Raw genomic sequence first — 17,452 nt, forward strand, 5'->3', positions numbered from 1 at the left:
TGTGAACAGCAGATTGGACTGCAGTTTACAGTGTGGTTGCTCCCGAGACAGAATGATGTAGGCATCACCTCATGGCTTTGCAAGGAAGCAGTTGCAATTTTTGTTTTGCTTTAAACAAGAGGTACTGACATATATAAAAGCCAGTAGGAATATTTCATTTGACAGGGAGAGAAGAAATATACAAGAAGAGAGTGTGAGAATTCTGAAAATGTGGGAGAAGGTGGGAAACAAAGCTCAACGTTGTAGAAATGGGCTTTAGCTAAGAGGGAGAAAGATAAGCTTTTCTGTTAAAACCAGGTAAAGCAATGACTGATGAATGAAAGGGTGGAAGGTAAAGCATGATGTGTGGGTGTTTAAGGGAAAAGCAGTGAGGGAGAGATGGATTTCAAGTCCTTCCCTGCTTTTATATAATTTTCTCCTGCTTAGGAACATAGTCTAATGTTTCTGATGGTGGTGAGGTAGGGGGAGGGGAGTCAGGATCAGGACAGTAGTTCTTGCAGTGTGTTGTTTTATGATACAAAAATTGGCTGATAGTTTAAATGATTATTACGTAAGTTTTATATCTCTTTTAATTTGCACCAGAATCCTTGCAAGCTAGACATTACCTCACTGTCACATCAAAAGCATTGTCATTTTAATGAGTTTTATTTTTCTAGTAATGAGAGCGATTATGTAGGGTAATGATCCAGATTTTCTTTTTTGCACCTTAAGAATCTCAGATTGAATACAAAATGCCTTTCTCTTTTTAGCTTTATTTCACTCAACTAATTAATTATTCTAAGCCTGATTCCTGTGAGTTATCTATGTTTTTTTTCTATGACTTTCTGAGTCTTGGGTATACCTGATAAAATTTAGAGAAGTTGGTAAAGTCTTGGGAGAGATATTCCTTCCTGGATCCTCAATGTAGTCATCATCCAGGTTTAAACACACACACACACACACACACACACACACACGGACTTATCAGAATCTGCAACTTTAATCCAAGACCAAGGAATCCTATTTTCAAAAGTCCCTGTCATAAGCAGTTTTCTGTATACCATGTGTACCATGATTTAAGCAAAGAAATATAATAGCTAAAGAAATGAATTTGGCTTCTGAGCTGCTTTGTTATTTACATACTACCTCTGTGATTTTGGACTAGTCACCGAACCTTGGTGCCTCCATGTGTATTAAAAATAATTACACACCAACTCTTCTCAAACCTGGGTACTGTTGTGAGGACCGGACCCGATAACATACACAAAGGAAGGCTTTTCACAGGTTACTGGTGCTTAAAGCACCTTTAATTATGCCCTTCTCGATAATTGTATACGACTCTAAGTTAATGCATTAAATTTTAGGCATGACATCTTTCAGCAAGATCCAACTAGGCATATTTTCTTCTTAGGATCACTGTGAGTCTCCCCAGGGTTCTCTCCCTTCCATGTCTAATGATGACATAAATCCGCATTTTCAGAATTTCAGAGAGGTTTTCTTGCAAGCTAAAAGGTTGCTGCAAGGACCCACGAGGACCGTCTGATTGGAGAGGGAGGGTGCAGGGGGAGGAGGGGTTGTTCCAGTCTGCAATCCGAGACGTTTCCTCTCAGTCCCATGAGAACGTTAAAAAGGATGACAAGTAACATTTAATGCACGCTTACTATGTACCAGGACCATTCCAGGCACTTTTGCATGTAGACACCCATTTCATTCTCAGACTACTTACTAATATCATCATCATCTCTCGTTTACAAATGAGGAAACCGAGGCAGAGAGAGGCTAAATCACTTGCCCAGGACTTGGAGCCAAGCAACTAACGACACTGATGGCAGTGATGCTTGCTTTCCTTTGCTGCACACCGTCCTGAGTTTCACGAGAAGGTATCACCCCTCGTCGGGATGTGAGTGGCTTCTTCGGAATCCCCGCCGCCGGCTGGTGCTGTCTGGAGAGTGACGTCTCCTCTGAATTGGCCGAGGCGGCAGGAGGCGGGGGGCGCCAGGGGGCATAGCAGGAGCCGGAGCCGGAGCCGGAGCCGGAGCCGGAGCCGCCGGGCCGGACCTGTTGCCGCAGCTGTGCTCGGAGCCCGCTGGTTCCCGCCGCCGCCCGGGCTCTGCCCCCCGCCGTGAGCAGGTAACCAACCGCGCAGGGCGGGCGGCTGGGCCGGGCTTGGGCGCGGGACCCCCGACCCCAGCACCCACCGCTGACTTCGACCGTGCACATCAGCGATCGGTAGCTGTAACCTTGGACCGTGCGTATCCGCGATCGGTAGCTGTAACCTTGCATTTTGCCACTTTACTCTTTTGGCCTCTCCAAATCACTTCCTGCTTCTGTGCGCACTTGCTGTAGAGTGATGGTCCAGGAAGGCGTTGGTTCTGTCCCTGACCCGACTTTGGGGGGGGGCTTCCCTCCTCCGGCTCCCTGGCCCACGGATGCCTGTGGTCGCGAGGCTTGCGGAGCAGGGACCCGGGCGAGGGACCAGGGCGCGCTTTGGGAACCTTCAACCCTCGCTCCGGGGCTGTATTGTCACAACTTTGTGAATCTCCGTGGAGAGCGTGTCTGATGCTAGTTTTCTAACCTGTCCCCCTCTGATGATTCCGAGTAATGATCTTTGCGCATCTGAGCTCTCATCGTGTGCGTTCACACTTGCCAGAAAGGCGGAAATGCGGTTTCTTAGGAGAGCTCAGGACATCACAGAGCCCTTAGCGAAGGCACTTGATGAGGTTTTAGCTCTTTCTTAAGGTGAAATAATTTCCAGAAAATGCCAGTTTAGCCATCTGGCAAAACCTCAGGCATTTTCCCGCAGTCTCGCCCTAGGTAGGGTCTGGTGTTGGAAGAGAGGAAAATTATCCCCTTCGCGCTGTCCTTTTTGTTAAAGACGGAAGTACAAACTAAAACAAAAATAGGTTTGTTTATCTCCCATTTCCCCTCGGCTAGACTGTGGATACTTGAAAGATTATTTAAAGAATCTTAAATATAACATGAACTGTAAGACGACGCTGGTTTTCTTTTTTGATCAAAGTATTCAAAGTGGTTTTAGCCAGGTGTCTAAAATTTCTAATTCCATTACGCATCCCAATCACATTTGACTGATTACAACTAGTGAGGGGGAAGATGGGCAAATCAATGGTTTGTAAACTGTGAAGGACATAGTTCTGTTTTCAACTGGAATCCTAATTAAACCGTAATAGATCGGGTAAAATTATGTTATAATGATATTTTAAGTTATGGTTGAATTTGCAAAATTGCTATGAAATGCTCAAAGACAGTACCATTACCATCAACAGAATGTCAATTGTATGCAAGTTCAATGAGAGTCTTATCAGTTAAAAGCTTCTAAAGATTGATCATTTAATAAAATGACTTCACTACTTACTGCACTATCTTCAAAGACACATATTAATATTAAAGAGTGGATATTGTCATAATCTAAAATGTGCTTCATGATTGCTTGACAATAACACATGCATTATTCATATGTCATTACCCTATGCCTTTTGTCAATGTTTTTCTAAAATTCATATAATCCAATAAGATCTTTCTACCAGCCATTTTTTCTTGATGTTTATCTATAGGTAACTTCAGAGTGTTTGAAGCTCAAACTTATTTTCTCTTCATCTATTTTGTTTATTCTTGATGCATTTTGTGACTACATTAAAAAGTTTTTAAAATTATATATTAGAAATTATCTTATTTTTATGATTCTTTTATCACATAGTTTCTGTTAATCATCCTGCTTACCAATATTCTCTTTCACACATGCCAAAGCTTCTGGGATGTACAGATATAAATTCACTATAACCCAGTGAATGATTTGCTCCTGGAAAATTAGTCCTTTTTTTTAATGGTCAAATGATTTTTTTTATTTCAGCATATTATGGCGGTACAAATGTTTGGGTTACGTATATTGCCCTTGTCCCCACCCACCAAGTCAGAGCTTCAAGCGTTTATTTTAGTAGTTGTTTTTCTTGGCCGTTTGTGTGTGTGTGCATAAGATATTTTTTGATGAGAATTCCATGTAAATGCTTCTGTGATAAATATTCATAAGCCTTTTCACTGTATTACATTAACATGTATTTCCAGCTGTAATCTGGGGCACAAAATAAGGAGAACTTAATTTCTCAAAGCTTCTTATATTTAAAAATAATCATTTTTAAAAATACTACCCTCCTTATTATGGAAAGAAAGAATTGATTTTAGGGGGACATTTAAAAACTCATGTATACTCAAAGAAAATGGGATGAATACAGTCTCCTAAACATATCTAGTATTTTCATAATCTTAACAAATTGTCCTCTCAAACATAAGAATTTTATGCTTAGCATCAACCCAGTGTTAACAGCTGATTTTTCTTTCCTTTCTATTTCCCTTTGGTTTTATGTTCTAGCTTTGTGAGATAAACTGGCTCTTAAATGCATTTTCCTTAAATGCATTTCAGCCTTGAAACGGAACATTAAGGGTCCAGAGAGTCTTTCACTCTATTAAACCAAAAAGCAGATGGAAATATACTGCCCCTGCAATGAGTTGCACTGGTCATCACAGCAGATGGCTGTTTACAATGGGTCTCATGTCCTTAGTGTGCTTTGTGGAGTTTTGAAAGACAAGATTTCTAAAAGTAAAGAGATTAGGTTCTCTTTCCAGGCAGGCTTCCGACTCTGTGCCTGAGGCAAGTCATGTAACGTCTCTGTATCCTCAAAATATAAAAGGCTGAGTTTTATGATGTCTAAAATCCTTTCACCCCTAGAGGTTCCCCTGTTTCTATGGTAGAAGGTCAGAAGATCCAAACTGAGAAAGCTCAGATTTTTTTTTTTTTTTTTTTTGCACCACTTGAGAGCCTCTGCCCTTAGGGCAAGGGCTTGAAATTCTACAGCATCATTATCTCCTCTGTCAAGTGGCCTATTTGAAGGAATGAATAGAATGGTCTATCACAGGAGAGGCACAGTAATATATTTTTTTAAGGCACTCATCTCTGACAAATCTAAAGGATCTGGCTGTGGCAGGGGACGAGGTAAGCAAAGAGCAGAGTAGTCTGCATCTGCAGGCAGCCAGTTCCCTGTATAGCTCCGGTAGTACGCAGCAGGGACCAGGGGAAGAGAGGGTCAGAGTCCCAAGCATTATGGATGCCTCTTTGATATCTCCCCTACCTCCCATCGCCCCCAAAAGTTAAAGTGAGTCACGACAGCGCAAAAATTAAATTAATCTCACTGCTACACAAGGCTGAGAAGACATCCTATTCCAGTCCCCTTATCAAACTAGGTTCAACTCTGTTACAGCAAAGATGCCAGATAGGTTGTATAATGGCCATCAGAATAAACACAACCCAAATCATACCACATCAGTAATTTAAAGAAAAAGAAGAAAAAAAAAACCCCACAAACTAACCCCTGAAATGCTAAAAAATTGGTTCTCCCTTAACTTCTTTGTCACTGAAAATGTAAAGTTTCCAAATACTATGAAAGCATATTTCTTACCTCATTTTTTTCTTGGGGTGTTGCAGCTACTTTTCGGTCCTGAGCTTGGTAGCAAAGGAATGAAGAATTACTCGAAATACGTCAGGATATGGAGAGAAGAGGAGAGACCAAAATCCAAAGGAGAAAATGGCCTCCTCAGCTAGGGTCCTCCCCGTATTTATTTCCAGGAACACGTGCAAAGGGTCAGAGCCATGTCATTTATTTAACAAAGGTCAGCTGATTGCACTCAACAAACAAGCTTCAGGCAGGTGTTTTCACCTGACCCTTCATTCACCTTGCTCACGTTCTTTCCATCCATCCATCCATCCTTTCTTCTAGGCCCACCCCCTACATTTATTGGGGTATTGAAAGGATCTCATTTAGGTCCGCATGAAGTCTGGGTTCCCCTGGTGCAGACTAAAGCACCTGCCATTAGCATTCATGTGTCTTTTGCTAGATCCTCACACAAGTTTCAGTTGATTCAGGTTTTCAGAAATCTGCAGCATCTACCAAACATATTAGAATATTACAGTTCTTGTTGCATTCCCAGAAAATTTAGAAAACATCAACAATTTCCCAAAGCCAAATCAGATCTTAATAAGTAATCTTTAGTGAACTATAGCTTCATATACATTATCTCATTTAATCCCTATGATTTCGGAAATTAAATACAATCACAATCCCTGTTTTGTCGATAAAGAAACTGAAGCTTAGAAATAATTTCCCCAAAGTAAATAACGTTTACTAGGTTGAGGAATCAGGATAATGAACTCATGTAGTTCCCCAGTCCACATGCTTAAATTCTACACCACAGACCTCTCAGGTATATAGTAACAACAGCTTAAAAAGTACTAATTTTTTTATATGCCAGGGCTTTCCAAGTGAAAGCTAGGAAGAAATAAATATTACAGTCTTGATGAAGGTTCTTATAAGCAGAAGTAAAAAGCATCAGTCATTTGTGAAGCTTTTTCAAATGCTTACACCTGAATCCCACTACAGGAGATGAGTGGGTATGATTCTGAGTGAAAATCATTTTCATGATTTCTCATAGTAAAAATGGTTGGTTCCAATCCACATTGCTCCTTTGCAACTATAGGTAGAAGAATCCTATGTGTTGTCTAGGAAAGGAGGTATTTAGAGAAAATGTAACAGAAGGATAAACATTTTTTTATTTCAGCCTCACCAGAATGCAAGTTATACCAAATAGTTACCTATGTTAGAGTTTACCACCTGTGTACATAAAACTCGGTAAGGAAAAGTTTCAAAATAAGAGCTTGCTCATGATCTTATGATACTCATATCCTGGGAAAGTCTGTCACTTATGCAAACTGCCTCCCCTTTCTGAGAATGTCATCTCAAACTCTTGGTCTCCTTGCTAAACGTAGATATTTAAAGAGGCAGCACTTGCAGTACCCAGGATTTCTGTGAAATCCCCCCACTTTTCCTTAAAACACAAGATCTCATATAAAGTCTTTAAATTTAAAGTACCTCATTTCAAGTCTCTAAATTTTCCTTTCTGGTTTACTTCTTGTCCCTGCATTCTTGGCACACTGATACGAAACAGAATGTGGGTTCTCTCTAGGAACACGGCTCCTATTCCTTCTTATAAGGAGTGTATCTCGTTTACAACAGGCGACTCTTAGCAGAGTTTATCGCCTGCCTCTTCCTTTGCCCCTTCTATCGAATTCCCCATCCTCCGCAAATTTGCAAGGGTAGTAGCCATTTACATCACGTGTATCATCACTGTGCCATTTCAGTCTTAGAAGTCTTTAGCTAAAATCCTACCTTTTTGAGGGAGTTCCATTTGTTCCTACTTTTTTTTAGCTGGAAAAGCTATGTTGAATAATTTCTGACCCAGAGTGTGATATATGCTTCTTCCCAAACTAGCAGCCCTGTGCTTCTCTGAACATCAAAGCACCAAAGATCAACCTGAGTTCAATCAAATACCCTGATCTTGAGCGTATTTTTTTTTTGGACATTTTGATTATCCAGGTTTTAGTAACTTCTAATTCATGTTTTCTTACAGAATTAGGACCTAACTGGAAGATCCTACAGCATTCAAAGCCTTACAAGTTCTCTCAGACCCCATCCTCACCTTTCCCTATTCCTTTCCTCGTTTGGTTCTCTTGAGCCCTGAACATGCCAAACTCATTCCCACTTAAGTGTTTGCACTTGATGCTCTCCTTGCCTGAGATCTCACCTCTCAGAGCCACACAAGGAGGGATTCTTTTTGTCCTTTCAAGCTCAGGTCTGGTGTGCCTCTTCGTGCCACTGGTCATCACAGTATTGTCAGATTTGTGTCAAAGCTAGTTGAGACTATCTCCATTTATATGTTTACTTATGATTTTACGGTCCAAAACGAGAATATGAGAGATATACTCTGTGCTTTCTATTTACTGCTAGCCTCAGCGCCTAGAACAGTGTAGCACATAGTAGATACTTGACAAATACTTGCTCTGTGAAGATTTCATTTCCATTTCCCTATCAGATTCTCCTGCATCTTTTTATAGGTCCAGACAAGTTGCTGAAACTTGAACTTTAGGCAGGTCCCATTCTTCCTTTCTGCTATTTTTTCCCCTCTCCTTTCTATTGATCCTACCTTAACTAAAAGCCCAGCTGATACATGTTTTTGCCCCTTCATATGGAGGAAAACTTTTGAAAAAGCTATTTGTCATTGACTGTGCCATTTTAATATACATCTGGCTCTTGGCCAGAACTCCTGAAACCCTTGTAAGTGCTAATGATAAGAGATATAGGAGCATCTTTTATAATGTAATTGGTTTTTGTTGCTGGCTCTTGAAATAGCTCCTAAATAGGTGAAAGCATAATCTTTTGTTATTCATAACAAGCCCCCTTCAATCACACCTGAGCTTATGTTACTGAGGTAACTTTCCGAAAGCCCCTGAGGATGGGGTCACTTGTTGCCAGGGGAATCAACCTTGTGATTAAAGGGTTGGGATTTACAGCACCTTCACCTCCACCCCAACCTCCAGGAGGAGAAAGGGGTTGAAGGTTGAGTTAAGCATTAGTGGGCAATGCTTTACTAAATCATGTCTATGGAATGAAGCCTCCATAAAAACCCTCACTTAAGGGGTTTTGAGAGCCTCCTGGTGGGTGAACACATGTAGGGCTGTGTGTAAGGCTCAATCTCCAATCTATACAAACCAAGATCAAATAATATCACACAAATCCTATGTCACTGACATTAGCCAGAAGACAGACACTTCTACAAACCAAGTTATCTGCAAGTAGAGAACAACGGCAACAACAACACTGATTTCCAGCGGAGATATTTCTAAAGCTCACCACCCACCATGCTTTGTGGAGAGCAAAGTGGATTGGGGGCAAAAAAACAGCGTGAAAGAGATAATCAGAGCACAGATTTAAAACGAGTGCACTAAAATTATCCCCAGAAAGAGAAGTTCACCCTGAGAGCAAAAATACTAAAAATAGTACTGGGAATTCTATAGGAAAGTCATTTTCTAATATTTCACCAGCTGAGTTATATTAGTTTTAAGTGTATGTTTTACATATCTTTTCTTAAATTAGTTTCTATATATTTTAATTTTTGACTCATTGCAAATAAAGCAGTTTTAAAAATGTTACTTTCAAGTTATCTATTGCCAGTATATAGAATTACAATTGATATTTGTAAATTGACCTTGTATCTCGAGACCCTGCTAAATTATTATTTATGATGATTATGTAGATTCAAGATTTTCTATTGATCATGCCTTATATGCAAACAAAGATAGTTTTAGTTCCTCCTTTTTAGTCTGTATGTCTTTTATGTATTTGTTTTGCCTTATGCACTGGCTATATATTGTAAAAAAAAAAAAAAAAAATTTCAGGACCCTCTAAATTTATCATGCCAAGGGGAAAGGTAAGCCCTAGAGGCTGAGTCACATAGCATGTTTGTAACTTCCATTTCTTAGGTTATAGATTAATTCTCTTCCTCATGGTTCTTGTTTGCAAATGACTAGGACAGTTCAGAGACCAGACCTCCCCCACTTCCAATCATTTATCTTTACTATAGATTAACTGCCTTCTTTATTGTCCAGTATTTAACTCAAACAGATGATGCCCAAGACCCCATGACTGTCATGCTTTCAGTGTAAAATGTCAAATATGCTTTTCCCAAAGAAAAAGACCACCTCCACTAATAAGATCAGCAGAGCTACACATTAAGCCTCATATAAAAAGATGTTAAACTTCCCTAAACTTTGCCTATATGAATGATCCCAAATTTCTACACTTCAGAACACTGACTTCCATTCTTTAAAATCTGTGCTTCCCAAGCAGCAGTTTTTAAACTTTTTGGTTAAATAAGCTCTCTTTAAAACTAGGTTCTGACCCTTTTGATTATTTTGGGTGGACAACCTCCAGTACAGCGTTCAAACAGTAACAGCAGACATCTTTCCCTATTCCTGATCTAAAGGCACAGTATTCAGGAATTTTACTATTGAGTATCCATAAAAGTAATTGTATGTTTTGCACAGGTCCCCTTTATCAAGTAGAGAAATATTCCCTTTTTTCCTAGTTTTTAAAATCATAATTAGTGTTGAATGCTATGATCTTTTAAATATATTGAATCTACATTGATGGATTGAAAACCTCAGTATTATTAAGATTTTAATTATCTTCAAATTGATCTATAGAGTCAGTTGATCTATATTCAATCTATAAAATCAATCCAACAAAATTCCAACATTGCTTTCTTGAAGAAGATACAAACTGTAAATGGATATGGAAAAGCAAAGGACCTAGATGAATGAGTTTGGAGGACTTAGACTACTTTGTTTCAAGATTTACCATAAAGCGACAGTAATCAAGACAGTGTGTTATTGGTGTACGTATAGCCGTATAGATCACAGAAACATAATAAGGAATACAAAAATATACCTACACTTATATAGTCAATGTATTTTAGACAATGGATCCCAGGTAATTCAATTAAAAAGGATAATCTTTTTAATAAATGGTACTAAAACAAGGTATCTCTGATGAAAAAAATTAATCTTGATCCTTACATCACACCATACATAAAAATTAAATTGAAATGGAGCATAAACCTAAAAATAGGTTAAAACTATAAACCTTCCATAAAAAATATGAGAAAATTTTTGAAAACTTGTAGAGGAAAGAGTTCTTACTGATGACACAAGAAGCACAAACCATAAAAGAAAGAAATTGATGCAATTAACTTTATCAAAATCAAAGAAAAAAAATTTGTTCTCTAAAAGACACAGGTAAGCAAACAAAAAGGCAAGCCAGAGAGTAGGAAAAAATATTTGTAAAGCATGTATTTTACAAAGTACTTGTATCCAGAAGATATAAACAATTCTTATAACTCAATGAGAATACAAAGAACCACTTCACAAAAAGATCCATTAATAGCTAATAAACTCATGAAAAATGGTCAGAATCCTGAGTGTTCATGAAAAAGCAAACTAAAAAACAATGAGATACCTCTGCCCTGTGCATTCTCAATGGGGTAAAAATTCGTTTCTAAGTGGAGGTAAAAAAATGTTTTAGTATCTATAAAGTGCAAATATGTATACAAAGATATATACATAGTACAAAACAGATGGTATTAAAATTTTATGCTGAAATTTTTAAAGTTTTTAAAAAAATGTCTAAAGTGACTCAGGGCAGAGGGGAATGCAAAAATAACAAATGGTCAAGAAACACTGTTCTACTCAAACACCAAATAGTTGAAATTAGAAGGAGTGATTATAGTAACTGTTGGTGAAGATGTTCAGGAAGTGCAACTCTTGTGTGTTACTAGAGGGAGTAAACAATGGACGAGTCACTTGGGAAAACAGTTTGGCATCATCTTGTACATTTAAACATATATTCAGCGTGTAACTCAGCATTCCTATTCCTAAGTATTTATGCAAGAGTAATGTAAATATATGACCACCCAAAACCTATCCATGAATGTTCATTATAGCATCATTCATAATAGGCAAAAACTGGAAACAATTCAAATCGGTGAGTATATAAACAAATTATAGTACATCTATACTTTGGAATGTTACTCATTAATAAACAATAAATTACTGATATATGCAGAACATCAATGAATCTTATAAAAATTATGCTAAGTGAAAGAAATCAAATGTTAATAACCAATATAAGCATGTATCATTGTATTTCATTTTGCTTTTTTGCATTTTTTACAAATTGAAGGTTTGAGGCAACCCTGTGTCAAGCAAATCTATCAGTGCCATTTTCCCAGCAGCACATACTCGCTTCCTGTCTCTGTGTCAGATTTTGGTTACTCTTGCCCTATTTCAAAATAGTAGTGATGATCTGTGATCAGTGATCTTTGATGTTACTACTGTAATTGTTTTGGGGTGCTATGAACTGCACCCATATAAGACTGCAAAAGTAACAGATAACTGTGTGTGTTCTGACTGCTCCACCAAATGGCCAATCCCCTTTCTCTCCCCCTTTCCTTGGGCCTCTCTATTCCCTGAGACACAACAATATTGAAATTAGGCCAATTAATAACCCTGCAATGGTGTCTAAGTGTTCAAGTGAAAGCAAAAGTCTTCTGTCACCTGATATCATAAATGACTTCTATCACTTTTGTTCTATTCTATCCATTAAAAGTCAGTCACTAGATCCAGCCCACTCTCAAGGATCGAGGAGAATGGATTAGACAAGGGCATAAATATCAAGAGGCAGAGATCCTTGACACCATTTAAGAAACAGCCCCCAAAGACAGGAAAAGTAATTCCATCCATGAAGAATAATAGTATTTATACTTGGAAAGGAAGTTGGTAGTAAGGAAAGTAAAATTGATGAGACAAGTGGTAAATTATGGGGGGACATTTTGGTGTCTAAGTAGAATGATTGGAGAAACTGCACAGGTGGGAAACATTGATCCCTGCGTTTGGGGCTAAGTAATGATAACGTTACCACCTGAGAGTTCCTCATCATCTGGGAACAGAAGGGTTTCAGGTGCCTCAGCAAAGGCCTGACAGCTTACAGAAGAACAGCACTGGCCCGCAGTGGGGGAGACTCTTGGTTCCTACCTCTACCCTCACAGGGGTTCTGCTTCTGGAGGGACGCTGGCGGCCCCACCTGACTGCCAGATACGAACAGAGACCCGAGTAGGCAAAGGACAGAGGGCAATATCAATGCACCTGAGTGCCCAGGGGCCAGAGAGAGAAATCTGAAGCAAAACAACCAGCACAGGTGGCCAAGAGGAAAAACAAAACTCACGACAAAGGCAAAAATAATATCAAGAATATTTTCAAGAGTAAATTGCATAATCTAAAAGACTTCATAGAAAACATTATATTATTTCTGAATCAAATCATTCTGTAGCCAAGTGGAAAGAGAGGACATTAACAACTGAGAACTGAAATCAGTGACCTGGAATATCAAGTTAAAGAAATGATTCTCTGGAAAAAAGAATCAGAGACAAAATAAAATGAAATGGAAATAATACATGACACCAAGCTTGCAAATAATATTAATCCTTAAAGGATATAAAGATATGGAGAAACAACAGACAATTATCCAATAAATAAGAGAAATAGGCTCTTGGTCTGAAGAAGACTTTCTTCCCCGACAGATTGAAAGGAAAACGATGCTCCATGATTACTGTTTTTAAAGAAACTCCTGGTCATATGTTAGTGTAATTATTGAATCCTGAGGAAAAAAAATTTCTTACCATGTTATAAACTATAGAAATTGACCCAAGAAGATATATATTTTCCCCTAACACATCCTCTTCCAGCCAAGGTGGTCTATCTGCTGTTCGCTGAACATGTGGCACTGCCATTCTCAGTCTTGTTTCATTTGCTGGGAGCAGCATTTCCCAGCTATAGGCAGTTAGACAGCAGAAGAGAGTGCTAGAGTAACTATATCATGACAGCAGTGGATACAGGGACTATCCCAGGCAAACCGGGCCCTGTGGTCACCCTACCCAGATCCTCAGAAGGCTCACCCTTGCACTGCCTTCAGAACTCTATTCGAGTGTCAGCTGGTCCGCTTCTCTAACCAACCCCCCTATGTGAATTAGCAACCACTGCTCCTGCAATTTCTCTTACTCGATATTTCACCTCACATATCGTGCATTTATTTATTCTCTCTCCCCATCTGTCTCAGTTAGTTTAGCCTGCTACAACAAAACATCTGAGATGGGGTCATTTATAAAGAGTAGAAATTTATTTTCTTACAGTTCTGGAGGCTTGAAAGTTCAAGATGAAGATTCATGCAGGTTCAAGTTGTCTGGTGAGGGCTGCTCTCAGCTCCCAAGATGGTGCCTTGCTGCATCCTCAGAGGGTGGAAGGTGGAAGAGCAGAGAGCCCCACGCTGAGTGAGGCGTCTTTCACAAGGACCTTATCCCATTCATGAGGGAGGAGCCCTTGTGGCCTAATCACCTCTTAAAGGCCCCGCCTCTTAGTACTATCACGTTGGCCATTAAGTTTCAACACCTGAATTTTGGAAGAACCACATTCAAACCCTGGCATTTTGCCCTAGTCTTCCAAAATTTATGTACTTTTTACATGATAAATACATTCAATTCATTCCAGTAGCCCCCAAAGTCTTAACTCTTTCCAATATCAACTCAACAGTCTAAAGTTCAGCGTCTCATCTAAATATCATCTAAGTCAGGTATGAGTGAGACCCAAAGGAGTGTATCACCGGGAGGCAAATTGCTCTGTACTGTGAACCTGTGAAATCAAACAAGTGATATGTTTCAAGGGCACAATCTCTGGAGCTAACCTGCTCAGGTTCAATTAGACCTTTGCAACTTCTCACGTGTGAGACCTCGAGCAAATTACTAAAGCTCTATGCTCCTCAGTTTAACCAGGTGTAAAATAGGAAAGATAATATTAGTACTGAAATATTAGACTAATATTCATTTTAGTCATATATTAATACTTGTTATGAAGAATAAGTGAATTAATACATGTGGAGCATGAGTGCCTTTAGCCACTACACTAAATTTCCTCTTTGTTGTCAGCAATATAGGTAAAATGCCCTTCTCACATATTGCTCATTGAAATGGTAATTATTATAGTCTTTTGAGATAGCAGTTACACAATATTTATTGAAATTAAAACTATTTTTATTCTTTGAGCCCTCGTTTCTAGGACTCCGCTTGTCAAACATAAATAGCAGAGAGGGAGACTCTCTAAGAGAAAATAATATTTATTTGGGGGTGGGCACTGCAATGGGCATACACATAGGTATATTCAGGGATGAAATAAAGGCAAGAGTTTTTAAAGAAAAGTGAGGAAAAATTGTTTTGAGACAATTTACAAGGATCACTAGAAAGGGTGGTGTCAGTCCAAGGTTGAACAGGCAGTTGCTGGGCAGATATATTCACAGAAGTATTGTGTGTGTGTTTGCAATGGTTTTGCAGTCTTTTGGGATGGTTTTGTTATCAGGCATACATGTGTGAGAACCCTCCCTTCATGGCCTTTCCCAGCTCTATTTGTCAGGATTTTAATATGTTACTCCACTTTGATTTTGACAACTTTCACCTACTCCACTGGAAAAAAAAAAAACAGCACCCGAATGTAAAGATGTGCACTAGACTATTTATTGCAACACATAGTACTAACGAAGAGAAGTAAAGTGGATGCATAGCAATAGGTTAATCACTGGAAAATTGAATACATACTTGTAGTGAACTTCGTGATTACCTCTTGAATATACGCTCCCATTTTCTTAGAAACAAATTTACTGTTGACAATGTTTCAACCTGCACCACCTGCCAATAATACATGCTTTTTGAGAGAGGCTGACAGCTGATTCCACTTCTAGCTTTAAGGGTGGTGTATGTGAGGGAGGCCGTATCAGTGTTGTCAAATAGAACTTTCTGCAACAATGGAAACGTCCTATATCTGTACTGTCCAGTACTGTTTAATAACACGTGGTGATTGAGTACTTGAAATGTGGCTAGTGTGGCTGAGGAACTTAATTTTCATTTAAAAAAAATTTACTTCATTTGAATTTAAATAGTCACATGTGGGTAGTGGCTGCCATTTTGGACAGTACAGCCTTAGCTAATCAGGGTCTCCACAAGCATTATTTCAGGGATGGGCATGTTTTCTTATTCAAATCAAAAAGACTAATGGAGCTTTCCTGGGGTCTTCTGGGAAATAAGTATTTGGCCTGTTTTGAAAGTATGCTTCTGGAAAACACTTTATCCCTGGATGTAGATAAAGCATCATGTAGTCTCAGGAGTAATTGGGAGCCACGTTGGAAATAAAGCTATTCTTGGATTTGATGTGGAATAAACCAATTATGCAGGTTGAAATGAAAGAACACTGGACAGTAAGAAATAAAGATCTTAATAAGGTTGAATACATGTGCAATTATGAAAGCTAGTATTATGGTACCTTTGATTTGTAACTTTTTGTTTTCTACATTATTTAAGAGACTTGTACATTTAAAAAATAATCATTGGTCTCAAAGCTACTATTATTGTAACTTTGGTTTGTAAATTCACATTTTGTTTTCCACATAAAGAAACTAGTGTATTAAAAATTATTAGTGTATGTCTCTGGACATACAATGTATAAAGATATAATCTTGTGACATCAACAATTGAAAAAGGTGGGGAGAGAGCTCTTAAAAGAGCAGAATTTTTGTATGTTATTAAAATTAAGCTAGTAACTTTAGGATATAATAAAATCCCCATGGATTAACTACAAAGAAAATAGCTAAAGAGTATACACTAAAAGAAATGAGAAAGGAATGTAAACATTTCACTACAAAAAATCAACTAAACATAAAGGAAGACAGTAATGCATGAAGTAAGGGACAAAAAAGCTATAAGGCATACAATGATCCACCCTTATCTGGGGTTTCACCTTCCAGGTTTCAGTTACCTGTGGTCAACTGCAGTCTGAAAATATATCACTACTCTTATGCCTTGGGGCCATGATTAAGTAAAATAAGGGTTACTTGAACACAGTCACTGTGATACCACAATAATCAATCTGATAACCAAGATGACTACTAAGTGACCAATGACAATCTGGGTTGGACGGAGAGGGAAGTTGTGAGATTTTATGATGCTATTCAGAATGACATGCAATTTAAAACTTATGAACTGTTTATTTCTGAAATTTTTCATTTATGTCACAATGCCTACATCATTCACCTCACATCATCTCATCAAATAGGCATTTTTATCACCTCACATCATCACAAGAAGAAAGGTGAGTACAATGCAACAAAATATTTTAAGAGAGAGAGAGAGAGAAAGACCATATTCACATAGATTTTATTTCAGTATATTGTTATAATTGTTCTATTTTATTTTTAGTTACTGTTGTCTCACTGTGCCTAATTTATAAATTAAACTTTATTATAGGAAAAAAAACATAGTGTATGTAGGATTCAGTACTATCTGCAGTTTGACGCATCCACTGTGGGGTTTGGAACATAGTCGCCAAGGATAGAGAGGACTGCTGTATAGAAAAAAAAATATCAAAATGACAGAAGTCCCTACTTATCAGTAATTTCTCTTAATGTAAATGAATTAACCTCTCCAAGCAAAAGACAGAGATTGGCAAAATGGATTTTTAAAAAAACCACATGATCCAACTATCTGCTATCTACAAGACACTCATTTTAGATCTAAAGACACAAATAGTTTAAAAGTGAAAGGATGGAAAAGAATATTCTATGCAAATATCAAAATAGAGCAGCAATTACTATACTGATATAGTCATTATAAACAAAATGTTGTCCTCATAGACAAAATAAACTTTAAATGAAAAAAGTTTACAAGAGACAAATAAGGAGTCTCTTAGCACAGATGTGTCCTGCTTTTTAAGGGAAACTTTACATGGAGCTGTAATTTTCACTTGATTTTATTCACTTATTTCATTGTTTCAGTTTTCACACATTTTAGCTCTTAGAGAGCCATTATTAACTGCCATGTTCTTGTAAAAGAAATAGATTTGCCTCAGCAGATATTTTACTCAGAGTGAGTGCAAATTAGATTTAGTTTTCAATCTCCAAGTAGAGATTTTAAAGGTCATTTA

Source organism: Lemur catta, chromosome 19, assembly GCF_020740605.2.
Source record: "Lemur catta isolate mLemCat1 chromosome 19, mLemCat1.pri, whole genome shotgun sequence".
NCBI lineage: Eukaryota > Metazoa > Chordata > Mammalia > Primates > Lemuridae > Lemur > Lemur catta.